The sequence below is a fragment of the Apis dorsata genome, unplaced genomic scaffold (genome assembly GCF_000469605.1).
Source record: "Apis dorsata unplaced genomic scaffold, Apis dorsata 1.3 scaffold_197, whole genome shotgun sequence".
Taxonomy (NCBI): Eukaryota; Metazoa; Arthropoda; class Insecta; order Hymenoptera; family Apidae; genus Apis; species Apis dorsata.
This window is the reverse complement of record NW_006263481.1, coordinates 529,043-536,274: the sequence shown is the minus strand read 5'-3', so window position 1 is coordinate 536,274 and position 7,232 is coordinate 529,043. Positions and strand designations below refer to the sequence as shown.

At 36.7% G+C, this 7,232-nt stretch overlaps 2 protein-coding genes across 6 annotated transcripts in view; both read left to right on the top strand.

Annotated features, from left to right (window-relative positions):
* LOC102681021 (teneurin-a) overlaps positions 1-7,232 on the top strand; it is a 401,303-nt gene that overhangs the window by 1,020 nt on the left and 393,051 nt on the right. The window lies entirely within an intron of this gene.
* The window catches only part of LOC102671167, a 77,480-nt gene that overhangs the window by 65,202 nt on the left and 5,046 nt on the right, over positions 1-7,232 (top strand). The window lies entirely within an intron of this gene.

Below are 7,232 nucleotides of genomic sequence, written 5' to 3'. Positions count from 1 at the left end.
AGAGAGAGAGAGAGAGAGAGAGAGAGAGAGAGAGAGAGAGAGAGAAGTTCGTTCTGGACGCAGCTTAACGATACACGTCGGCTGACTGACGGCAACTTTTTTTATTTTTTTTATTTTTTTTTGTTTCTTTCGACTCGATCTGCCGCTGCCAATAATAAAGTTCAGGGTGGCTCGTTCATCATATTCCATCAAACAGGCGCGAACCACGCTCTCGACCATTCGGTTCACCCGTCTACCCCCTCGATCCTCATCCCTCATTTCTTGCCGCTTCTATAATCTTCCTTCGACTCCCCGGCAAACGCGTAGATTAAAGGATTTACGAAATTAGTTTTACTTCCTCGCGTCGTCTACGAGCGCGGCCGGATATTAAGTTCGAAGGCGAAATCCCAGATCGTCGAGAGTGGGCGATCGCAGCGCCGCGTGGCGGACTTGGAGTAAACAACGTTTTAAAAATACAGCGTTCCTTTTTATTATTATTATTTCCATTAATACTCGCGTTTTCTTTTTGACTCTTTTTGATTCTTGTATCATAATTAATATAAGGATAAATAAAGTACAGAGACGGGTTGTAAGATATGTATAAAAATTGGATTATCGCTTGAAGATTATTCATTAACGGAGAAATTCATAAGACGGATTTTGTATTTATTCACATCACGTATTTATATTTGCAAAGACTTTTTAAAGTCTTACGATTTCTCCACCGCGGATAATAGAGTGTATCGTCGCCTTTGTTTGCGATTCGTTTGTATATCAAGTATATCGATTACGCGACTCGTTTGTGGTAACATCGTATAAATATCAGGCTCCGCGCAACTGCATTATCATTGACTGCTTATTTGGATTACTACTTACGCAAATAATAGTTTAATATCACGCGTTCCGCTTTCACGGCCATTATTTGGCCTCGGATACGACCAGTTATCCCGATTAAATCTACAAATTCATATCCTACATATCCGCCATGGTATAATCTTTGCCCCTTCCTCTCCCTCATACAATATGAACGTGTCGTACAATTCTAACGTTTCGATAAATTTCCTATTCCGAAATTTTCATCACTATGCACGCTTAACATCACCATTTTTTTTTTTACAAACATTGCATAACATTATTCGCAAAATTATTTGAACCGTAGTATAATCTTTGCCCTTTCCTCTCTCTCATACAATATGAATGTGTCATACAATTCTAATGTTTCGATAAATTTCCTATTCTGAAATTTGTTTTATCACTATGCATACTTAAAATCACCATTTCTTTTTTACAAACATTATTCGCAAAATCATTTGAGCCATGGCATACTCTTTGCCCCTTCCTCTCTCTCATATAATACGAACGTGTCCAACAATTCTAACGTTTCGATAAATTTCGTATTCTGAAATTTGTTTTATCACTATGCATTCTTAAAATCACCATTTCTTTTTTACAAACATTATTCGCAAAATCATTTGAGCCATGGCATACTCTTTGCCCCTTCCTCTCTCTCATATAATACGAACGTGTCCAACAATTCTAACGTTTCGATAAATTTCGTATTCTGAAATTTGTTTTATCACTATGCATTCTTAAAATCACCATTTCTTTTTTACAATCATTATTCGCAAAATTATTTGAGCTATGGTATAATCTTTGCCCCTTCCTCTCTCTCATCTAATACGACCGTGTCGTACAATTCTAACGTTTCGCTAAATTTCCTATTCCGAAATTTTCATCACTATGCACGCTTAACATCACGATTTTTTTTTTTACAAACATTGCATAATTTAAACCGTACGAATTACTCAAATGATATTTGAATTTGACCGATCTTTCCTTCTTCCTCTTAATTCCTTCCAAACAAACTTATCTTACTTTTAAGCAACATAAAACGTCCGGAGAGCATCCGTCCGATCTTGGATCCGCTTCCCTCGCGCGATCCTCGACGCGACATCTCGTTTCGCCTATCTCCCTTTCCAGAAACGATTTCATCGATTCGTTCCGTCTTGAAGCCGGACAAAATAGTCGAGGAAGATGGAAGAGAGGGGAGGGGAGGAGAGGAACTCAATTAATACCGGTGCACTAGGTTTATACTATATTTCTTGGTTGCGGTATCAAGCGAGCCAGTAGCCCGCCTCATGTCTGTCTGCATTTGTTCCAATTCACTTGCCGCCGATTACCGTTCCCTCTCGGCCCCGATATATCGTTCCAGCCTCTACCCCTCGTCGATGTTCCCCCATTTTCATCCCTATTCTCCCATTTCCTCTCCTCGTCCTCCCTCCCCCTCGACTCGACTCGTCTCCTGCCTCGATTCGTCGCGGCACAGTGTCACGTGACTGCACTTGGAGCGTATCTAAAGAGAACGACCTCTGCCGGTCGCGAAGTATCTCGAACAGTTTGGCCTATGATATTTCTTTCCTCCCAAATGCCTCGCGCGTGTAATATTAGAAAATGATGGAAATTCGAGGTGGACAAGAGCGTCTATTTAATTCTACCTTTTTTTTCTTTTTCAAATTAATTCCCGTTAATATGAAAATATAGAAAACAGAACTAAGAACTTTCGAATAAACAAGACGAGAATTTATGTATCCATGAGAATTTGTCGATTAAAAATTTAGAGAAAATCGAGAATTCGTGACTCGTCTGGGGTATTGCTCAAAATTATCAATTTTCGTGCACGGTCTTCTCAATCCGACGATCGGCCGTGAAATTCGTAGATGCGTTTGTGGCCCTGGATCGATATGACGTGCGCGTTTCTCGATACAACGCGCATGAAACGCATTCGATGGTGAAGGTAGAAACGGCGGTTGTTGGGAGGCCACGCTTGATTGCCGCACTGCAGACGCCGCGCCGCCTTGGAATCACGCGGTTAATTAACCTCCCGACCGGCTGCGTCGGTCTCGAGTACCGGCAACGATAATTGATGAGCGCTATGGATCGCGGGAACGCGATCGATTTCGCGTCCGTGAAACATGGGACGGCGCACGGATCGTACGAAAATTCTCAACGAGGAAAAGTTTCGAGTATGACGCTCCTAAAGGATCGTGCATAATAAGTAAAATCTTAGACGTGAGAAGTGAGAGAGTAAGAAAAAAACCATCTTTATATTTATTGAGTTGTTAATGCGTTTTATAGACAAGTTTAATTAACAATATTTTTATAAGAATGTGATTTATTTATTATTTATCGTCGAGCAAAAGTTGAACAATGAAATCCAAATACTTATTATTAATATTAATAATAGTGGAATCTGACTGAATCAGATCTTAGAGTTTATTTCTTTTTTCTTTTTTTGTATTATTAAAATATAGAAAAGTAGAAATGTGTACAAATGAATCCTTTGGGATCTTTTCGAGCAACGTATCGTAATCGGATGTTTTATTTTTCGATATCGTCTTTCGAGTTTATGGGGGCGCTAGTGTGTAATGGCTGATCTCGATCCGCCACTTTTTCACCGCCTCTTCATACGTAGACAACGTCCGTGTCGGCGAAGTGGACGAAGGATTATATTGCATTAATGGCGACGTCAATTCACAGGTTCTATACAGGAGTGTCCTTCGGTGAAAAATAATCCGGCGACACTTTATTAGGTATCACCGTTACGTTCCGCGAAGGCGTGAGTAGCGGGTCGTGTTACGAACGATTGACAGGCCTGTTACGGAAGAAGCCGGCGTTCGTAAAACCTTGCATTGTCGTGCACGTTTCGTTTCTTATATCACGGGATCGAAACACCTTTTACGATCTCTCTCCTCTCGGATAGAGTGAGAGTGATGCTTTAATAACGGGCCATGGTAGACTTATATGGTCGCGGCATTAAGCCTGCTTTATATCAGTGTTCTCCAATCTTTCTTGTTGAATTGTCACTCTCTTTTTTTTTTTTTTTTTTTTTTTTCCGTATTTGAATAAAAAGAAAACTTACGATTTTTCCATCATACATGACAAGTTATAGAAATTAATATTGCAGAGGGATTAAAAGTATTGAATGATATGCCTTTAAAATGCGATTATATTAAAATTTATATTTATATTTATTGATTTAGCTGTATATACTTGATGCAAACACTCGTAGAGTAGATTGTAACGCAGTTAATATAGGTTAAATTTTATTTCTTGAATTCTTCCTCCACGAATTATTATTGACTTTGAGTGATATGCCTTTAAAGTATGATAATTATAAACTTATATTTATTTATTTGTTATGACGAGTAATAATCGACACAATTTAAATATTAAAATATAAATAGCAACGCAGTTAACAATTAAATTTTATTTCTACAATTCTTTCTCCATATGTAACAAATTATAAAAATTAATATTGCAGAGGGATTAAAAGTTGACTTTGAATGATATGATTACGTTGAAACTTATATTTATCATTATATTTGTGTATATATATGACGAGTATAATCGACACAATTTAAATATAAAAATATAAATAGCAACGCAGTTAACAATTAAATTTTATTTCTACAATTCTTTCTCCATATATAACAAATTATAAAAATTAATATTGTAGAGGGATTAAAAGTTGACTTTGAATGACACGATTACGTTGAAACTTATATTTATCATTATATTTGTATATGCATATGACGAGTATAATCGATACAATTTAAATAAAATAAATTTTGAGATTGCACGATTCTTCGTATACATTGAAAGACACAGATCTAAAAAATCTATTTACCTTTTTGCAATATCCGAAAGATGTTCAACGATTTGGCCGAGGAGTGCAAATATTAATGTCTAGAATCATGCCCACTTGGAACATTACACTGTCAACTCATTACACATACTCACATACACACACACAGTCTATGGTTCGCCACATCACGCTTCGCCGCTTTTCCTATGGAAAATATTGACCTCTGCGCGCGCGCGCGCGCGCAACACCGATAACGCGCCGGATAATGTATAGCTTCCCGCGGCATTGTAAGTGTTGATTTTCCGTGTCGCGTTTGCATAGACGCCGCGGACTATTAATTTGATGCGGTCAGATATAGCTACAATGGCGAATCACGGGTGGAACTTGGTGCGTTAATTATTGCCGTTCGCCCACCCTCTTCCCCCTCATCGCGTGCAACAAAAAGATACGAAGATTCGTATAATAAAGCAAAAAGAAAACTTTGATTTGGTAAAAAAAAAAAAAGAATGGAGAAGATTTTATTCCTTTAAAAAGAAAAATTTCGAATAAGAGATAATTATCCCCCCCACTTCTTTGTCATCGTTTATATTTTATTATTTATAATTTTATTTAATAATTTAAATTATTCGCAATAGATTTTTATCTACTTTCGACGTCTTATTTTAACAAACGTAAAATTCCCTTTTTCATTTTCGAAAATATTTGTAAATTTTTGTTTATCTCTCTCTCGCTATGAAAAAGTTAGAAAATTGCGAGAAAAGAAATTTTAATTTCTTTTCTCGTTTTATAATTTCAGAGAGATAATAAATATCGCAAATTTTTGGTAAGCAATTATTATCATTTTCACCGTAGAATATAACGATACGAATTTAAAGTATCGCGCGAAATAATGGAACACGGAGGGAACAATAAGAGGGATGACGAATGTGAGCCGAAGATACTTGAGCGGCAGTGAATCAAGACAGTCCTGGATCCCGATTTTTCCGTCTCGCTACCGAGTATTTTCGGCTTGCAACGCATTACGGAGTCGCAGGCTTGGGCACGTTCTTGCGGATTCTTGGGAAACGCTGTTAAGCCGAGAATAAATTTTTAATGGGCCCGCCAGAAGGTTTCCGACTTCGTGAAATATATTACCGCGATACATGCAAATGATCGGGACTAGAAATTAAAGTGCGCGGTTTTCTTTTTCACGGGATACTTTTTACGCTATCGATCACGTGGATTACGTACGATCGTTCAAATGATCGAATCACGGGTTCGAGGATAATTTGAAAAAGTGTGGACCGATCGTTTCGAACCGATATTTCAAATGTTTTCTGTTTCTGAAGAATTACTTTTAATTATTCATCGATAATTATATAATAGAGAATAACAGTTTGAAACTTGTTATTTCTATTAGGAATCAATTAAATTTGTTTTTTTTTAAATTTTATAATTAGATGGAAGAACTAATTGTTAAAAAGAAATTTATAAAACATTATAAAATATACTCCTAATTAATCATCGATCAACTTAATAAATTTATAATCAAATATTTCGTGTAGGTTAATATCAAATTGAAAAAAAGCCATCGCACTGCGATTAATTATCCGAGAAAAGGAAGTTAGCACACGCATATTTTTAGAGTGTATATTATCTCTAACCAGCTCTAGCTATTTCTATTTCCAAAGAAAAAGTTGCAAGGCCCATAACTCAGGGTTATACTTAACAACGTATATTCGGTGGTCAGAGAGGCGGAAGAGGCTAACGTACGAAATTAGATGGCCAAAGTTCCAAAGGCCAATGCTTGTTACAAGGTAATACAAAAGTTTCGTTGCGCAGAGAGGAAAGAGAAAAAAAAAAAAAAAAAAAAAAAAAAAGGAAAAAAAAAAAAAAAAAAAAAAAAGGAAAAAAAAAAAAAAAAAAAAAAAAGGAAAAAAAAAAAAAAAAAAAAAAAAGGAAAAAAAAAAAAAAAAAAAAAAAAGGAAAAAAAAAAAAAAAAAAAAAAAAGGAAAAAAAAAAAAAAAAAAAAAAAAGGAAAAAAAAAAAAAAAAAAAAAAAAGGAAAAAAAAAAAAAAAAAAAAAAAAAAAAGGAAAAAAAAAAAGAAAGGGAAAAGACGGCCGTTTCCACTTATTCTTTCGTCGAGGTTCGAGAAATTAGAGCGAGAAAGATCATGGGCGAAAGAAAGACACCAGCGCCACGAGTCTCAGGAGGGATGAATAATTTAAGGACGTCTGATCGCGCGATCGAAATTCACGTGTCTGGGAATCGCTTTGAACGTCAAATTACAGAGAGCCTCTCTCCTCGGCCGATCTCTTGAATAATTGTGTTACAGACGGTCGATCCATTTAAATCACTCTATTGCCAGCGAACCGGTTCATTAAAATGCACCGGATCGAATTTCTGTCGGACCCGGCTGCTCCGCCGCGTAACAAGAAAACTCTGATAAATCTTATCGACCGGCGCGTGTATCCGTCTTCAGACAGACCTGTCGACAGACGCTCGAATAATTCCGTGTCCCTTTCCTTGGAGATATACCGAGTGTACGTTTATCGATGACATCCGTTTTGCTTGTGATTGAAAAGTTTATCGGTTGTGCGTACAAAGAAACGTATACGTATTGATACG